The sequence below is a fragment of the Haliaeetus albicilla genome, chromosome 10 (assembly GCF_947461875.1).
Source record: "Haliaeetus albicilla chromosome 10, bHalAlb1.1, whole genome shotgun sequence".
Taxonomy (NCBI): domain Eukaryota; kingdom Metazoa; phylum Chordata; class Aves; order Accipitriformes; family Accipitridae; genus Haliaeetus; species Haliaeetus albicilla.
Genome location: NC_091492.1, coordinates 37,973,863 through 37,993,485, shown reverse-complemented (window position 1 = coordinate 37,993,485; position 19,623 = coordinate 37,973,863). Strand labels below are relative to the sequence as shown.

The following is a 19,623-nucleotide window of genomic DNA, read 5'->3' as shown; positions in this document are numbered from 1 at the left end:
CCCACCCACTTTTTCACCCCCTTTATGCCAGTAAGACTGAGTCTTTCTTTTGTTTGCAATGTTTTCCTCTTCTCAAAGTAGTTCTTTACTTTTAAGGGATCAGCAGAAGATAATCATGTGTATCGTGCCAATATGTTAAAGCACAGTTTTCTATCAATATTTCAAATATAATTTTGTTTGTCTGGGCTTCTAGTATCTTCTTTCTTACCCCATAAAGCACGCAAAAGTCTTCAGGTTAGTTTCTCTTTTCTTTCCTTCTCCATGCCTTATATGGGAAATAAAGGGTTTATTTTCTCTCCATCTCTCTTCTTCCCCCAAATCCCAATCCCCAGCTTCTCTTTTCTAGTTTTATCATGAGTTCTCTCCCTCCTTTTTTTCATCCACTGTGTTTCTCCAAACTCACAGTAAAAAGCATTTCTGGATCGCCTTGCTCTGGGCTCCTTCCTCTCCTCCAGAGGAGCAATAAATGGCTCCTGGGACACTTTGCTCTGTTTCCTCTCTTGTAAAAAAGCCAAAGCTTACTCAACTCTCTTTTCCTCAGGTCTGCCACTCAGCCCACTAACCTATCCCCATTTTCCACCCACACTGAACAAGCCATAAGGTTTCCAAACTTGTCTGGAGAGCTTAATCCTAAATTCAGGTCATTGTCCTATAAGAGACCAGGCATGAAACCAATACCAATGCTTAAGAGTTCTCATGATATCTCAAAGCAGGTGAAAACCATTATTGTCGGATTCCTAGCATGCAACAAGACTGATAGGGAGCAATGAAAGGTATGAGGCAGCAAGAAACCAAATTCACATGCAGTGGCAGTCCAGGAGAGTATACTGAATTCAGAGGAGCAGTAAACTTAGACACTGGTTTTCCAGACCAGTCAGAGGAGGATTGGTATTAGAGGACCTGAGAATAATCCCCAGATTACCCTTCAACATGCTCACAGGGAGCAAATGTCACTTTGCATGGTGAAGCTTGCCAGCCAGGGAGCATGCTTTATGTTTCATGTTAATGAGTATTAGCATGGAACCCAACTTCCTTCCCCTCCCTATTTTTGATATAATTAAGGACTAGAATGAGCATTTTGTTTCAGTCTACAACAGCAACAGACCACAGCACTGCAGAATAACAGGAAAAGGAGAGAATGAAGGAAAAAAATCCAGGTGGTAGACACTTACTGCTCTGGCCACTGCACGAAATGAAGGCTTGAGTGCACATTTTTGCCTGATTGCATAGCTGTCTCTGCTACCCATCTAATCTGCTTAGAAAACTGGTTTTGAAGGATATGGTTCAGACATACCACTCGCATGGAGGGGGGGGTGGGTGATGAGGGGGGAAAAAAAAAAAGTGCTGCAGCTGCAAAAGATAAAATAGAGACAACTAATTTTCTCAGAGGTTGCAACACAACCTCTCCCCCTCCTCCACATGCAGTCACTGCACTGGCAGGATAAGCTGGAGATTCTCCAGCGTAAGCAAGAAGGCACAATAAGGTGTGCAGGCCCTTCTCCACCCCGATACCCACAGCCCTTGGGGGTACCACAGAAAACAGAGGCTGACAGCCCAGCCACTCAAAAGGAGGTGGTGACATTCCTCCGCCTGCTCATTTCAATTGCGTTACCATTTTTCAGAGGGGGACGTGAGAAACGCACATTGCTAGATGTTATGCCGAGACAATAATGAGCATAAGGGAGTTGCAGACTCCTGTTGTACCAATTGGTGGCTGGGTTCTGAACTCTCATTGTGTGATCCGATTTCTCCTGTCATCCAAGCCATTTTGCAAACTCCAAGCATACGTTCATTTAAGCCATGTGTCCTGAAATCTAAACAGCTGAAGGGGACGGGAGGGGTAGGGAGAGAGGAGAACCACTGGATTTCTGGTGACAGTGTCTAAAATACACATTTGCACAAGGAAGTCTCACTTTAGATAGTCACTTAGCAAAACAACTACAGCTGCTGACAGGCAAGAGGTACAGTTTCAAGTGACAATCAGACATAAAATAGGCCAAATAAATTACTGCAGTCTAAAGGGAGTGGGAGTGTGTGCTCCCACAAATGTAACAGAGATAACAAATGGATTACCAATGGGTGACCCAATGTCAAGATTAGCAGACCCAGTTCTCATTTCAGTTACACCGTAGCAATGACATTACCTAAGATCTAGCAGAAGTGAAACTGAAATCAGAGTCCGACCCAGGATGTCAGGGAGGCAGCTGCTTTAGTTTTTTAATGCCTAGAATTTCAACCCAGTTTGCTTTGTTTCAGGAGTCTAAGCTGTCTTTGGCAGAAGGGTGAGCAGCCTTTGCCAGCTGCCACGTGATCTGCAACGATGTTTTCTAAATGGAATTGTTTGGGGGTTTTTTTTGAGGTGGGGATGGGGGAGAGGAGGTGGGGTTGCTTGTGATGAAGGCAGGCAGCATGAGAAGTATATTGGCTTTTTTGTCCCTTTCCTCAAAGGTATTTTTTGCCTTTATTTCCATTCCCTGCCCATATATACACTTACCCTCTTCTCTGTGCTCTCCTGCACGTAGACCCATCTGTTCTTTGAAAGTATCAAGCATGCCAGTTCTGGTGTTTGTAGGGTCTTTAAGGAGACATCGTGTGAGTGCCTACTCCCTGACTGAAGTAAAATAGAAGGGTTTTTAATATGTATATAAGTAATTTTTAAGCTTTCCAAATATTAATTGCTTACGGAAATTAAACATCTGCTAACAATAAACTCCCCATACAAATGAGAAGATAGTTTCTGTCTGACTAAAATTCTTTCCCTTGTTAATTGCTAAGAATACCATTTTCTTGTCTTTTACAATGGCAATTTCATTAGTTCCCCAATTATCAAAATATTTCAGTCCTTTCATGACAGAAAGGAAAAGATCCAATTGCCATCTCCAACTCAACTTTCAGGGTCCTGCAAAACCAAGTGAGAAACTGGCAATTATGACTGGCCACGAAAAGTCCTCAGAGCAGAGACTGACTATGTGGGGTGCAGAGTCCACCTGCACACCTTCTCTCCCCACATCACCCACAGTCCCCCAGGAGTCTGCTGAATTTTCACAAATATTATACTACAGGCTACATCTGACTGTGGCAACTAGGTACTGCAAGTGCAAAGAGGAGCTGAAATGCTGATAATGCGAGAATGCTTAGAATAGCTGATGCCAGGGGGAGAGAAGGGGGCCACCAGCTGAATTTGCATCACACAAGGAGATAAGTCAGTTGGGTAAAAGCCCCCATATGGCTGCTTGGGAACATAGAGCTGAAAGGGCTTTCACTGCTTGGAGAACTACAGATCTCCTCCAGCTTCTCATCTCACTCTGTGCAACTTGGTGCAGAAACATAAAGAAAAAAATTCCAAAACCCCACAGTATTATATTATACAGGAAAAGCAACTAGTCTTTTGCATGAATATGTTTTCTGCATTCAAGAACCTCAAAGCACTTAGCTACAGTACTTGCCCTCTTTCCACTTAAGGGATGAAAGGCCAGGCCTTGCTCGCTCAAGGTCAAATAGCAAGTCCAGCAGCAAAAGATGACTAGGACTCAGTTACATCCAAATCCCATTCAATCGTTCTACCCATTAGATTGAAGAGACGTTAAACACCCTCATGGCATCAACAATGACTAATGACCTCCCAGGTCAGCCTGTGATAGAGAACTGGGAACTCACACATATCCTTCCTCTGCCTCCCACTCCTCTATTCCCACTCCAGTATTGTTCCAAAGCCCACGTGATGAGATTTTCCTAATCAGCAATTAAATGGTTAATGCTTACATTACAGCAGATGGAACAAGAGTTGCTGCAGGGAAGGTATGCAGAGGGAAGGAGGAGAAAAGAGAGCAAGGAGGAAAAAGCAGGCAGAGAAACAATCCTGAAGGAAAGCAGTTTTCCCACTAAAAGGGCTGATTAGTTGACAACGTAACCCTTAAGACTTTGTCTAGACTAGGATAAAATGCTATATTGTTGAAGGTGTTTGAGAGGCACAGTGTAGGTAAGGCTCACAGCCTTTGAGCATGTGGTAGCCAAAGTGAGAGACTAATTAGGACATGTTCACTAACACGTCTTAATGTTCCACTTTAAAATCCTTGCCCAAGAACTGAAGCCTATGCAAAACAAAGGTCTCTGATGTTGTCCTAATGATTATAACAACAAAGCTATGACACAGTGCAAAGAAATCAGAATTTCGAGGAATCGCTGAAGTCTCACATCCAGCATTTTTCATACGCTCATTGAATGCCTATGAACATTTGCATCTTAAAATATTCACCAGCATTTTACTGGACAAACTGCTATGACATTTTTCCTCTAAAAATCTAATCAAAGCTCCAAATGCCAATAGAAAAAGAGACCACAGGCTAACAGCCTACACTCTTGTGAAACTTCTCCTTTTGCTGCATTATTTGGAGATTTTTTTTTTGCAGATTTGGGAAGGAGGGGGTGGGGGAAAAGAAGAGAGGACTAAGAAAAGTGTGCCCAGGGCCTTAGCAACATCATCATTTTGATAATCCATTACCAGATTTGTAATTAAAATCAAGTCCCACCTCACTAGGGCAGCCAGATGCACCCACAGAGAACTTGTTCAGAGAGTTGTTACAGTAAATACCAGGAGAATTACGAATGTTGCAGCTTCTTCTTAACCCTTCCAGCAGTATTTCAGGAACCTCCTGTCAGTTTGAAAGACTGATCATTTTTCTCTCAGCTTGTTGCAGGCTCTAGGTGTGCCCCTAACCAAATAGGCTTACCACTTAAAAGCTTAATTGCACCTGTGGCTTAAACCTTATCCCAGACAGCACTTGGGAGCATTTGGATTTGGGCGTTTCAGGTGTGGGACTGGGGCCTGCACTCACGAACAGAGCTAGGCAAGTCAGAATAGGAGCCCCTGGTAGAAGCAGACCCTGTACACCAGGGAGCAAGGGATGGGGAAAAAAGAAGTGCTTTTTCCATTTTGATCACATTTAACTGTATTTACATTTCCACAGTTGGGTTTGAGTAATGTCCACCTCCTTGTTTGTGACTGAGGGCAGGTTTCACAGTCTCAGATTTCTTTTCCACAACAAAAAGATCAAAGTTTGAGCCACTTGTGCAACTTAGGTGTTTACAGTGAACTGGTCTAATCGCATGGCAAGACCTCCCTCCCGTTATCAGTCTCACACCGAGCCAAGCTCCTTCGTTCCATATGCACCAGGAAGGACTGAGAGGGCAGAGCCCACGTCTGGCATGGATTATAACCCACCATCCCTTCTGTCTACTCTTACACAAGAACTAAAATAACAGTGTGCTAGGGAAGGGCTTAACGTGTTCAAGTACAGATGCGTTCAGGGTCTTTTCTGCAGGGCTGACAAGCTGTTTCCAGGTTGTATTTTTAAAGAGGCTTTCTAAAAAGCAAGCAAACACTGTGTGAAGAACCACAATGAAAGAGCAGGTTCCCTTCACTCACCTTCTCAGTATTGCCTAGGTAGTACAGGCCCATAGTGCATCTTATTGCCAAAGGAAACCTGTGCTGCCTTTTTAGAAGTTATTAGTGAAGGCAAGGTAAAGAAATATGGCACAATAGGAGTCCATGCAGGCAAGCTTCCACGCTCCTAATCTCATTCTGTCTCACGCAAGGACACACAAACTTTCTGGCTCTCAGTTTTGTAAGCTATGAAATGGAGCTAAATTTTAGGGGTTTGTGAAATTGTTTTAATTAATAATTGCAAAGCACACATCTTCAGATGGAAGGTATCATATAAATATTAATGAGCTCTGACTACTGCAATATGCGTGTCTCTTAGGAATCGTAAGCACCATGGATGGATCAAAGAGGACATGTAGCTCTAAGAGACAGAGTGGTGGGAGTTGGCTCTGTGTTTAACTATATTTTAAAGTAGATCCTCAAGACTGTTGAGGATATTCCCTATCAAGTTACAGCAGCTTTCAATTAAAATTACATTTTATCCTTAGGCAAAATTCCACAGTGTACCTTTTAATATTAGCAGGGCACATTTTCACTCATGTAGATATTTCTTCTACATACATGCATTACTAGATCTTTGTAAATAGGGGTCAAACCAACTCGGAAATAGGGATTTTACCTTCATTTTCATCTAAATAAATACCCCTTACCTAGTTACATTACTGAAAAACTTCCTGCTCTACTGGCAATGCCATGACAAGACGTAGGATGAGGACGTGGCAGCTGTTTGCTTCACGATGTTCATAGATCTGTCTGGCAACACTTTAGACATGGAGCTGTCCTTTGAATGAATATGGCAGAAAACACCGCAGAGTAAAGATGCTGAGCAGTCATCCCCTGAGCACGAGCAGCACAAAACATGGCTACGGACAGGCTTGAGAGAGGTCCGAGCCCCTAATTGAGCTCTGAGTGGGTATGTTGGTGCAGTGAGAGGGACAGCATTGCAGCGTGGCCTCCGGAGCCCTGGAGCTGGCTGCCCTGCTGGGCAGGCACGCTGGGGAGGAGGCTTGCAGCCTCCTCAGGAATGCGGGATGGCCGCAGGCCTCAGGAGTGTTTTCCAAAGAGGTGCTTACATTTGTTCCTCTTCGGGTCCAGCAAATCTGTGCTTTCTTGTTGTTGGGGGTGGTGGTGGGGAATGAGGAAGCGTTGCTTTGTTGGGCTTTTTTAAAAAACATTAGAATACAACAGGGAGCAGGGACCAAAGATCTTTCTTTCCCTGAGGAAAATTCAGTCTCATCAGCTGCCTTCTTACCTCTCCCAAGCTGTGAGACCCTATGGCTGGCTTTCTGCCCACTTCTCAGCAGCCAGGGCGGCTTCCTACATGCTTTGTGAGCCAGGCATGTGGCCAGCCAGGGGGTCTTCAGCAACTTGCCTCCTTTGGGGGGGCTGCACTTCATTTCCTCAACAGAGTCAGACCGATGGCCCCCTGTCCTGCTCACCTCAGGCATGTCTCCATAAGCTCTGCTTTCTGCAGTTGCTGCTAAGGCGGTGCTGTAGCTGCCTCCGGTTTTGTCTACAGTGGGGCAACTGGGACTGATTGCTTAGTGCTGGTAGCAAGAAAAAAAATCAAATGGCCTAGGCACACTCGGGGTAGTTGTAATTGTGTCCCTGAGCTGCTCGGAGGGAGTGCAGCAAAGAGATGGCATTAAGAGTCCTTACCACTTCTTTGGCAAAAGAGGGAGAAATTTGCAAGATGCTCAGGACAGACAACATCCTGATAGCTAGGAAAAAAAAAAAAAAGCCCCAGAAATTAATTTCCTCCTGGGGTGCCAATAAAAGGTGGGATGTTCACAACATACGGTGAGTGGGGGCCAAAACAGTGGTCTAATAACTTGGATCTACTTGCTGTGTTCAGTGCTAAAAGATAAGACAGAAAACATAACTGTGTTTTGATACTAAATAACATAAATCTGGCCACAGTACCAACAATTTTTATGCAAGGAACCATGAACCCAAACCAGAGGGATGGGAGGTTAATTTCTTCCCCCGGCCACACCAGGGAATTTTACACCTCCGTATGAATAATGTTTTTATAGCAAACCCAGACACCAGTCCTAGCAAATACCTCTCTGTAAACTCTAGCCCAAAAGAATCACTTTGGAAAAGGTCATACCACCTCCTGTTCCCAGAATTAAGTTAATTAGCACGTGTCCCTCTCTGTATAAGGTCAGGGATCCTCCCACAAAGGAGGTACACAACCAGATTGTTAAAAGATGTACATATGCCCTCTTAAGCAAACAGGCTTCTTTGTAGTATCACTAAGATTCCCTCTGGTCATCCCTGTAGAAGAACTCTCAATTGGAAGGGGACTGGGAGATTAGCGTAACCAGTGCTTTGCCAGGTACGAGGAGCACAGCACAGGTCAGTAGGCATGCTGGTATTTTAGTATTAGGTAGCAATCTCTCTCCATCTGGATGACTTTTATCAGGTTCAGCATCAGCCTTTCATGCAGAATTAAATATTTGAACTATGGAAATGTTTTCTTACTGAATTTGAAAGATTTGCAGTGCATTTTCCCCTCCAACACACTTTGTTTCTTCTTATTCCATCCAGGCATTTGTGCTATACATATTATTGAAGTATGTCGCTTCCCCTCCATGTGACCAGCTACATGTATTGAGAGAAAGTAAAACCAGGTAAGACCTGCTTTCAGTTACATCTGGGTGCAACTGAAGTTGATCAGCAATGAAGGTCAACACGCTGTTCTGATTTTCTGTCCACAAAAAAGCTACACAGTTCACTTACTGAAAGAAGTAAAAAATAGCCTAGTCCGTACAGTTATTGGGCACTGAAACATTGTCACGAGTTGCCTGCCACAGTACTTACTGCTGGTTTACAACTAGTTTAAAAACAGAAACGCAAACCCAAGTGTTTAATTACCGACATGTCCATCCTAATCTAACTCTAACAGCATGAACTATGTAGGATGCTAAACCCTACTTCTTAAGCTAGGAGCCTTTCTGACAGACAGCCATGACTGCTTGCTCTGCGCACAGTCTCGAACCTGCTAAGCAAGAAAGGATTACACCAAGGAGGACAGGCTCCGGTTCCCCAGGCAGAACACTGCTTCGCAGGCCCATAAAAAAGGGTCCAGAGACTATTTGTGTCAACTCCCTAAACCACAAACCACAGCTAGCCCTCCCTCTGAAGCACTTGCATGCTGCTCCTTGCAAAGCTGGAGCAAGATATTTTGGCATCCAGATCACCGCCTTTGGGGGCCCACCCATCCCTTTTGGTCTCTTTCCATCCCTTATCGCAGACTTGCAGACCCTCTCCCTGGGCAGCAGCAGAAACTGGGGCATATTTGCCTCCATGTTTGGCACCCTTCTGTTTCACCATCACCCTGTTCTTCTGACCCAGGGTGCAGCTTTACCCACCCTGCTGGATTTTGTGATACCAAGAGTGGGGTAATATGTAGAGAATCTCGTGTAAGAAATGTGAAACTGGCAACTCTGTTATTTGAAACAGAATGGGAATTCAGGATGCACTTGGTATTTCAGCTTTAAACTTTAAAATAAACAAGGCAAAACTGAACTGTAGCAAAGGAATGGCTTATGGGCAGCTCAGACTTGTCCTAGACTTTCAAGCCAGTCATTTCCCATAAATACTCATAATTTTAAACATAAGAAAAGGGGGAGAGGAGACAAAACAAACTGAGTCAACTGCTTACTGCCTTTCTGATTCAGAGTCCTCAGCAGATGTAACACAAAATTATTCTATGAAAAAGTTCCTTTTTATGTATCTGGGACAGCCCCCAAAATGTTTACCAGAGGAGAAGAAGAGGACAAGAACTAAACTGCGAACTTGTCCGCACCCTAGCAGGAATTCACCCATTTTTCACCTCCCACAGGTATCATTAGCATGCTACTGAGAGCAGGAAAAAAAAGCAGCTAAGATCAAACACAAGCTGGTAACAAAGCTCTTCCTCTTGTCATCCTGCGATGGGCCAGAATTTCTGGCTGCAGCTAGTCTTTTCCTGAAAGGCTGGGTTAGTTCAGAGTCCCTTTTAAAAGAAGTGCCACACTATGAACGTGCTACAGCTGCGACACAGAAAGTGCAGAAGGCAGGAAGTCTGACGTTCACACCAACCTCAGCCCCTTCACTCACACCTCTTTTCAAATAGCTTTAGCACATGGAGCCCACATTTTCACATTCTCAGAGCTAGCTTTATCTATCACATTGCAAGTTTAAGAGAATTTTTTGAAATTGTACAAGTCCCTCTTTCCACATTCAAAGACTCATTCCACTGAGAAAAACTTTTAAATTGTTTTTATAAACTGTTCTCTGATTTTTGCAATAAGTTGCTACACTCCCTTTTTAAATAATATATGTAATTTCTAAAAACTAAAATACAGATTGAAACACCATACCAACTGTTGTCACAGTCCAAAAATGTCCGGATTTTCAAACTTAAGTCCACCCCTGTGTAAAAGGGCCACACACATGTAGGTGTCAATCAGACTCGGTGGCAAAACAGAGGGACCCAGGCTGAGATTTCAGAATGGCACAGACTTTCCTGGACAGGAAGAAAGTGCCAGTCCTCACCCATCTGGAATAATCTCTGCATTTTTCAATGCAGACTTTTGGCATTTGACCTCAAGAAGCCAGGTGCTTGATTTCTGCGTCTCCTGCTTTGCAGTGTTTGGTGATAGAAGCAGGAAGAGAGGAAAATAAAGAAAAATCTATTATTTACAAGGCTACACCATAATTATACCTAATACTACCATCATGACTGTTTTTGCAGGCAACTCAAGAGGTCTGTTCTATGCCCAGAAATTCTGTAGCTGATCCTGTGCATTTTTATTCCATTCTTTTAAAGAAACATTATCTCAACTCCCCTCCTCTCAGGACCAGGATTAAAATAAAATAACATTCAAAGTATTTGTGGGAAATGGCAAGCAAATGGGTAGTAAAGCCTGGAGATTGTTTGGCAGCAGAAAGCCGCATGCAGAAAATACCTATGGCAAGTAACTAAGTGAGGACAACAAAACCCAGCATTGTCCAGCGTTTGGACACTCAGCAAAAGACTGATGATTGAGTGGAAGGAGCCAACCCCACATGATACTGCAAGGTCTCAAGTACTATATTGAATCAGGTAAACTAATATCTCCTGTACCTGTTCCAAACCATATAGTAATACACGGCCTCTGTTTCTACAAAGTCTGCTGGCTGCCCTCTTCAAAGTAGCATCTATCTTGGAGAAGATCTTGTATTTTCTCTTGGTCTCTGAAAAAGGATCCCAAACAAGTGGCAGGGACACACCGTTTTGGAAGTCCTTGCATGTTTATCTTTACTGATAAGCCTGCAATCTTTGCTGCAAGCACATCAGTGTGTGTCTGCACCAAAACCTTATTCCAGTCAATGCCTTCCTTGGAACAGGCTTCCTCAGAACTGGGCAATGCATTTAACCCTTCAGTGGCCAATCTGAAGAGGCCTTGGTGTAGAAGGCTTCTTTTTCTGCCTTGAAGATGCATCATGTTTTCATACATCTTTAAAAAACAAGCAAGTAAGCCAGCCCTGCTTTGAAACAGCAGCAGTGCAGATTATATACCTACACAGGGGAATTTACCCTAACAGGGTTCCATCTCCCCAAACAGCCCCTGGTTCTGTGCTGATCAAAAGTATTGTCCATTTGAAATAAAGGGATGCAGCTATCTAAATTGCAGGTTGGACACATGAAAATTCATTAAAAGGACTTGTTGAAATTATTCTGTCTAATTGATTGGAGACTGTCAGCAGGAGCCATTTGGATTCCTAGAACTGGAGAATCAACCATAATTCCAAGACATCTGATCCTTTTCTAGGAGGTTGACTAAACCTGCTCATGCAGCATTGTTAATACCTGAATTCTGAGTTCACACACACACATGGATGCCAAGGGCAAATATCCAGAAAGTCACTAGGGATCCCTCAAAGCTGACATGCCAAGAGCTTGGACAGCCTGAAAATTACAAACAAGTGGCTTTTTTCTGACAGCAGGTTCCATTTATTTCCTCCCACTTGGTCTTTCCCCAATCTCCTTCCTACACCCCTGAGTCAACCTTCACCAGGCGAGTTTCAGTTAAGCATGTGCTTTGCCAGAGGTGTTTTTAAATTATGTTTTTAAAAGTTTATTTATAGTACACACGCACAGTGCATGATGCTTTCAGGGCTTCTGGAGACTTCAGCATGTTAGGCATGACTTTGCCGGGTGGAAGGAACATGAATTCATCAACCGACCCATAGAAAACCACCTCCCCTGTGTCTGCCTGCCTCTGTACTCCAACTCAGAGTGGGAGCGAAAGAAAATAATTTTTGCTCTCGTATCTCCTACCCATTATTCATAACATCCATGATCAAGGTACTGGAAATTCCAACTGAAAAATTTTAGAGGAAGCCAACAGATCTCCCCAGCTGATCTTTTGGCAAAAACAGCAGCCCAAGAGACAATACAATGATTCTATGAATAATTTCCCATTAGAACAGTCCAATGAACAGAACTGGGTGAAACTTGCAGTCAAAGTCCTAAATGGGTATACTTGACCATTTGACCAGTTTCTCCTTTCATAAGAAAAGTGTAACATGATCACAAGATCATTTCCAAGCAGAAAAGTACATCTTTCCAGGAGCAAGTCTCTGAGTTCAAGTTCCGATCCTAAAAGATAGTTGTGCTAATGGTTTGGTTTTCCCACCTAAATGCAACACAAGTCAGGTTTTACTGCACAAACCTTTGCTATTGTAGAGAGATCCCAGATTCTGCTTCCTGCTCTGTATCTGGCCTGGGCAGTGAACATTCACTGGACAGGCCTTTCAAATCAAAGGGTATGCTCATGGCTGGCTTTAGGATGAGTTTAACTTTCCCTGTTCTGAAATGATGCAAGTTGCTGAAATACTGTTTCCTCAGCTGCACAGCAAATAAAAACAGAACAAGTTACTCAGAGTAATGGTTCAGAAACCTCAATATTAGGAGGTGGCACAGAGGCATTCTGAGAGGAGAAAAGGATGTGGTAGACAATTTGCTAATGCCCAGAAACTCTCTCTCTGAAAAAGCTAGCTGCACACAAGAATGCCTCAGGACAGGGCTGAATCCATTGCTCTTTCCACAGGAGCAGCTTTTTCTAAATAAAGAGGTCTTCACACACAGGACTTGGGAAACTTAATTCAGATTAACTAAAGTTGTGAACTTAAAGTGAATTACCTAAACCATATTATATTATATCTCTGTACAGACACACTCATTCAGTATTAAAAGAAACTTTAATTTGGTTTATCTCATTTTACTGAATTAAGAGCATTTTAATTCTAAGAATGCCCATGCAGGGATTAGTGGGTTGAACAAAGGATGAAGTTACATGCTATGCTGGAGTTGAATGTGGCATAGGAAGTCTCCCTGCTTTCATGCTAAAGAACGTTCATTTCCCGCCCACTTAAAAATAAACTACCTGAAATTATAAAATCAATTGTTCTAATTATCCATGCCTACAAATCTCAGGCTGCATTAAAAAAAAACCTACCTCTGGCTCTGCATTTGCCGTTGTTTCAATCTACCAGAGCATGTGTGTTGTTTAAAAATGAAAATATCAGAAGGAAAAAAGACATCGATATCATAAAAAATGAGAAAAGTCAACAGCACGTAAGAAACATGGCCTTACTTCACCTACAGAAAAGACAGACACAAGATCCCAGCTACATCTGTGCAACAGTCTCCTTATGGACCTGGATCTAGATCTGGCCTCCACCATTTCCATGAGCTACTACTCTGACCACCTAACAGAGAAGATAGTTCTCAAGTTTTAGCAGCGAGATTGTTGTGTTGTTTGTAAGCAACTGGGTATGTTTCCAGCTTACCTAAGCAGTACAGACCTCTTACAGCTTCATCAAGGGCCATACAACACCACAATTCAGCTAGTTGCATGGACAAAACATTTTTTCATCAAAAGGGCTCAGCAAAAATCATTTTGCAGAGGAGAAATGGCAAGTAAGGGTAAATTTCTAGCTGCCATTTAGGAAAAGAGACTTAGCCTCTCTGCTTCAGTTTACCTAGGATTGCTGGGAGAGCTTGAAGCAAATCAGAACCATAGACTATAGAAGTCCAGCTTCAGGGATACTGACAACTACTTGAAGTGAGAGCAGTCTGATAACTGTGGTTACTAAATAGGCTGAACCCGAAAGATCTTCCCCCAGAAAATATGTCCTACATTCCATGCCACCCCTTTTTGAGTAGGAGAGGAAGGAAAAAAAGGATAAATAATTTTTATTATAGATATTAAGTAAACAACACTCTGGCTCCAGTGCAATCTTCCACAAGCAAAACCAACTTCTCAAGCAAGTCAAGATTGTTAAACAGGAGACAGATGAAAGCATTGCGTCAGAATGCAAGGAAATCCCAGGCTGGCTGGTTGGGAAAGAATTAGCAATACATAATTAAAAAAGCACTCTCCCCTGCCTCATCCCCAAGGTGAACACAGGTCCTGCATAATATTGACTTCTACATCAGCACCAGAGAATGAAGTTATCGCTTGAGGTCTTTCTCATTTCTAGCCAGGCCTCTCTCCCTCTTGCTTTCAGTTGCTGGAGGCTATTTCATACCAGTTACCAGCAATGTTCCTATGTGGCAGGTCACGCTGTTCATACGTGCAGCTTGTGATGAAAGATTTAGCCACTGGAGAACACCAGGAGGGAGGGAACTAGATAGTAGTTCTTATCTTGTCTCGCAATAGAGGTTCAGTGGTCCCTTACTGGTGGCCTTGGTTGAGCTGCTGACAACAGGCAATCAAGAAAATCCAGCAGACAATCAAAACTAGCAAACAAAATAAACAGGAAATGCGAATGACAGCTGCCTAGAGTGATTGCTGGTCTACAGGCAACAATATCAGCGACATACTATGGAGCAATATCACACCTTGCTATCCCTGTCCCTCCAATAGTTCAAGACTGGAGACCATTCAAACACAGCGCGTGGCAGTGCAGCTGGCCTGAGGAGTGCCTTGGTCCCTAATTCAAGAGGCAGGGAGTCAGCAAGAATGGCTTAAGTGCAAGTATGTTGTATATGATAGAGAATACGCAGATACACAGAACACTCAAATAAAGGCTAGAAACTCTCTCGCCTTAGGGCATAAGCCAACCACTAACTTCCTCTATGGGCAAGTTATTCCATAGTTGTTTGTTTTAGGAGTTCTTGTACCTTTCCCTGAAGCATCTGCTGTTTGCCTCTCTTGGAGAAAGGATGCCAGACTAGACAGACAGATCGTGGCTTCTTTCTGGTATGGCAATTACTGCATTCCACCCTGGAAGGGGGAGAACACACTGGGGAAAGTGAGGAATGTTAGATGGCAAGTTCCAATAACGCACGACCCCGTTAAATAGCCTTCCCTCTCCAGCTGGCCCTGCACAGTCATGCCAGCAGCATGCCAGGAGCACACAGCAGGACAACTTGGCCCTTTGCATTCTCAAAAAGTTCTGTGTTCCACTGCAGAACTTGGGAACAAAGCTGAGTGGGGCTTGGCTCTCACCCTGGAAGTCCTTATGCACGGCAGAAGCAGGATGTTCCCATGCAAGTAAATGTGTTACAAAATCGGGGGACAGAGCAGAATTGTGCTCTGCAGAATTGTGGTCTGCAGCCCAAGTTAATACAAAATGCAATATTTAAAAAAAAAATCTCACTAGACACAATGGTCCCTCAGCATCAGGCTAAATCAGTCATTGTCCTATAGGATCTGTGCCTCTAGAGCTAAAGAAAAGCAAAACACATCAAAATTTACCTACAAAACCAATTCTCTGCAACCTTTGAGTAAGTCAACCCACTTCCAGCAGAATAGTAAGTACCTGTATCATCCTATGAACTAAGGCCTTGCGATAGCGTTTATACTTGAAATGGGCATTTGGCAAGGCCTCTTTCTTCCTTCTCTGGAGCCAGAAGGCTCCCAAGCTCTCCAAGACAACTGTAATCTGAGGAAACTTAGACCTGCCTTTCTACCTAAAAATTCTTCTCTCTGTTGACTTTGGCTCTGTGCCAGCTTAGCCTTCAATTCCAGGTCTCCCAGGCTGTGTGTCAGTAGAAATCGCTAGTAGATATCTGACCAGATTAGCTGCCCAGACACTATCTCACTTGTGACCTGCTTCATGGATACCCTTCTTGAAAGCAGCTGCTGCTGCTGCTGCTGCTGCTGCTGCATTTATCCACTGGAGCCCTCGTTTCCTTACTGCCCATCTGCTGCAAGGGAGGCAGAACCACACAGACAAGACACAAATAACTGACAGGGAAGACCTTGCCACACCGAACAATAAAAGCCAAGAAATCCAAAGCCTACACCTACCTAGTGAATTTGTGCTGTTTTTTAAAAGCAGAAAAAGATTGTGGGTAAGCAAACAAAGACATAGTTGAATGACTTATCTAAGTTTGGACAAGCGGTATCTAAATAATGCTATTTTAACTTATTACTGTAACAAATACGAGAATTGATTTAATAACGTAATGTTGTTTTTGGACAGTAGAGGTCTGCATCAACGGACCAAGACACTAATTATATTATCTTATCAAATCAAGTGTATAATAATAGAACTTCTCTATGCATTGATGGAACTAGGCTTAGCTCTGCATCAGAAAATAATCCCTGAAAGACAGGGAATGAGATAGTATTTAGCAGGAACTCCTCGTGACTGGGTGCATAGTTGTCATTTTCTTCCCTTTTCAAAATATTATTAAGTATTATCTTTAAGGTATCGCATGGCAAGAAATTTCCTCTGATAATCTTTTATTGCTTGTTATTTAACCTCCCTCTATCTTTCTGAGAGATAGTCAATATAATTCTCCAAAAGATTTAAGTAAAAGGGAAAGAACTACTGGTGCATATGCAGATCCATTCATTGTAAGCCTACAATAAAGCTTTTTCCATCAAGGTACAAGCAAAATGACTTGCTGACATTAACTGGCAAGTACTTTGCATTCATATGGTATCTTTCATCTACAGACTTCAAAGCATCTGACAGGAGGCAGGCAGGCGTTGTTTCTTCATCCGTCCACAGAAGAAGCTGAAGCACAAAGTGGCAAGGTCTCCCAGAGAAGGTAAAACCATTAACAGAAGTCTAAATTAACTGATTCCCAGTCCTTAAAAATGAACTACTTTGCTCCCAGTACAAATTACACGTGCACCGGAGAGCAGAACCACCACTCACACACGCCCCTCTGAGAATTGCTAGGGATTCTTTAAGAATTTAAATTTCATTCATGAGAAACTAAACAAACATGGAACACAAGAATACTCTTCTACACACAGGGAAATGATGGAGATCTGAAACCAATCCAAATCTTAAGTTCTGTAGTGCTCCAAGGAGGAGCGCTCCTTGAGTGAATTTGCAGAAGCACAGGTCTTCATTCATGAGGAGAGGAAGGGAAATCCTGCTACATAGTCTAGCATGTGTTTAAATAAACCTGTTCAGATGAAGATCTCTCCTCTCCAGAGAAAATCTAGGACTGTAGGAAAGGTTATGGAAATAATTTTTTAAATGCCATCTTAAAGAGAGTAAGCCTTGTTTCAGCTCTTCACCTTATTCTTATAACTGAAGAAATGCTGACTGCCTAGAGCACTCAAATGGTCAGCAGAAACTCCTTTTAAACATAAACTGGGAAAAAAAATCCCCACACAGTGCTATTTTAAAAGAAGTGTATGGATTCCTGGAAGTTTGAAAACAACAAACAGAAAGTGATGCTAAGGCAATCTCTGGAGCAAGCAGTTTTTTAGCATTGGTCAAAGAGCCTGCAACAGAAATATGTGAAAATGCACTCTCTAGTTATGAGATCTCTCATGGCCTGTGGAGGTGGATAATATTAGAGGCCACTAAATCCTAAAGTTTATTTTTCTTAAAGTTTTCACTTCAAATAAAGCTTTGTTTTAAAATGTATGGGGCCAACTGTTAGAGCATTGAGGTCCTGGTTATTAGCCAGCTAGAGCCCATGAATTATGTTTAGTGAGAAGTTTATTGGCTCAGTAAACACCATTCCAGTTCCCCTCACCCCTGAACTGTGGAAGTCAAACCAAGAGATATTCAATGCCATGTTACCGCTCGCACCAGAGCAACCATTATCTGATTACAGGCATTTTATTTTTTGTAAGGAATTTGCTATTGCATCATTTAATACACGGAAGTCTTTAAATTTACCAAGGCAACACACAAAGAGTAAGTAACTGTTTGGTCCTGTTTACCATCTTCTGGAGCAGGAATATTTGTTTCCGTCTCGTAGCTTTCCGAGTCCAAGCGCTACAGAAATGCAATCCCTCGAACTCTTAGCAAGGCAGGAGTCTGGCAAGGAATTTAAAACACTAGCAAGATTAGAATGGGCAACGACAGGAGCTTTCTGATAAAACCATCCTATGGAGCCAGGGCAGAGTACAGGGCAGCAGGAAGTTGCATTTGTTTCCTCTTACCGCCACTTTGTCTCAAGGAGGCTCATAAAAAACAGGGTCCCTTCTATGTTCTGAGAGTAGGTGGCCAGAGGTCAGACTTAGTCTGGTAGGACTTAGATGTTGCTCTTTTGAAGTTACACAATCAAGAACAACTTATACCATCATGGCTTAATGGGAGAGCTGGCTACAGCTCACAGTCCAGGTAGGATGCACATGCACGCCCAAAATGGAGCTAGGGCAGACTGATGTGGCATTAGCACTGCCTAGCCTTACACCCATTTGTGCACAGCACCAGGAACCCAGAGACTGAAACAAAAGCTGGGCATCTCCAGAACTAGCAAGACTGAGATGTAGCTGTGCAAATCCAGAAGCAACTTCTACTTGTGTGGCTGGCTTTGTCCTGGGCACAAAGCTGTTTTATCTGGTTACCTTTCACCGTCATGAGCTAAAGCCTCACACGCAGAGAGTAAGCAATGATCAGTCAGTGTGCAGTAACTTGTTTGCGTGCTTGTTGTTCCAGTTCTCTGGAATAGCTAAAATACACCAGAAGACTGTACAGGGACTGTGTCAGTCCTCGAGGCAAGGAAAGTTAATTTAGTCGGAAGAGTAAGGATGCAAAAAAGTGTGCTATAATAATAGTAGTCTGTTCTGGTAGCGAAGTAAACTGGAACTGAAGGAATTTAGGTTCTCCTCCTAGTTCTCTCCATCTGTCACACCACCTTGGCTGAATAATGCATCTCTTTGTGTCTCTGCTTCCTTTCTCACCTTTTGCCTATACTGTCCATTTAGACTGTGACATTCTTCCGGGAAGAGCTTGTGCTTGTACAGCACCCCGTGAGAGCCTTAGGGATCTGCAGTCCCTAAGCCAAATGATGCTTTTATATAAAGACTTTGCTATAGACCAATCTACATAACGCCAACTACGAAATCTCATAGTCTCATGCAAATGCTTTTTTCTGATGTCCTAAGAATCACGATGCCAGAATCTGTCCATATGACAGAAGAACCTTGCCAATACAGATCCTTAATGTCCAACCTATCCCACAAGGACATGCCAAGGCCATATCATCACACCCATAATGAAGCACCTCTAGGGAGCAGGCACAGTTAAAATCTTTCCACCCCAGTAGTGGTGAAAGACAAGATACCCTTCTCTTTAAACTTAACTCTCTCCCTTCCAAAGAATGCCTGGAATTTCTACTATTTCCCAGCAGAGACTGGAAGGCAAAGACTTGGCATGGGGCAAGACAGATAAGAGCAGTTGCCTTCTCTAGTTTTTGTTAACTCTGCATAATTGCTTAGGGCATGTGATGGTTAGGGAGAGACACATACACATCTGTCAGAGACAGACTACAAATCACTAGTGTAATTCCAAGCAAACAAAATCTAGTTTACAATGTGGCTGTGGTATATAAAACACCTCTGTAAAACTACAGTATAATTCAACTGCTGCAGGTTTAATTTACAAAGTAATGATATAGTTTTCCTTCTCAAAGACTGCCATTTAGGATCACTAAGATGTTGAATAAAGTCTTCGCTGTCTTCTGGGACACATGCTGAAGGTTGATTGTTGTTGGAAGCTTCTCTAAGCAAGCCACATTTAAATACCATGTTTTGCAAAAGGGCCCATATTGTCTTGCATGTGAATTCAAGTTCCTTTACCAGTTTAATATCTGGGTCAGAGCGATTTGCTTACATTTGGAGTCCTTTTCCAAAATTAATGGTATGTGGGATTTAGAGTTGTAGATATAAGACAACCGGATAAACTGCTATTATCTGCTCTGCATCATGCACGTA

General features: G+C 42.9%; 1 protein-coding gene and 1 long non-coding RNA gene across 5 annotated transcripts in view; one reads left to right on the top strand and one right to left on the bottom strand.

The window, feature by feature from the left end:
• Positions 1–19,623, top strand: part of LOC138687471 (uncharacterized) — a 190,136-nt gene that overhangs the window by 113,744 nt on the left and 56,769 nt on the right. For all 4 annotated transcript variants that reach the window (XR_011326662.1, XR_011326663.1, XR_011326660.1 and 1 more), the window contains 2 exons: positions 7,997–8,079; positions 16,393–16,487. This is a non-coding gene — a long non-coding RNA (uncharacterized lncRNA). The remainder of the gene's footprint in view (positions 1–7,996; positions 8,080–16,392; positions 16,488–19,623) is intronic.
• The window catches only part of HIC2 (HIC ZBTB transcriptional repressor 2), an 81,027-nt gene that overhangs the window by 45,500 nt on the left and 15,904 nt on the right, over positions 1–19,623 (bottom strand). The window lies entirely within an intron of this gene.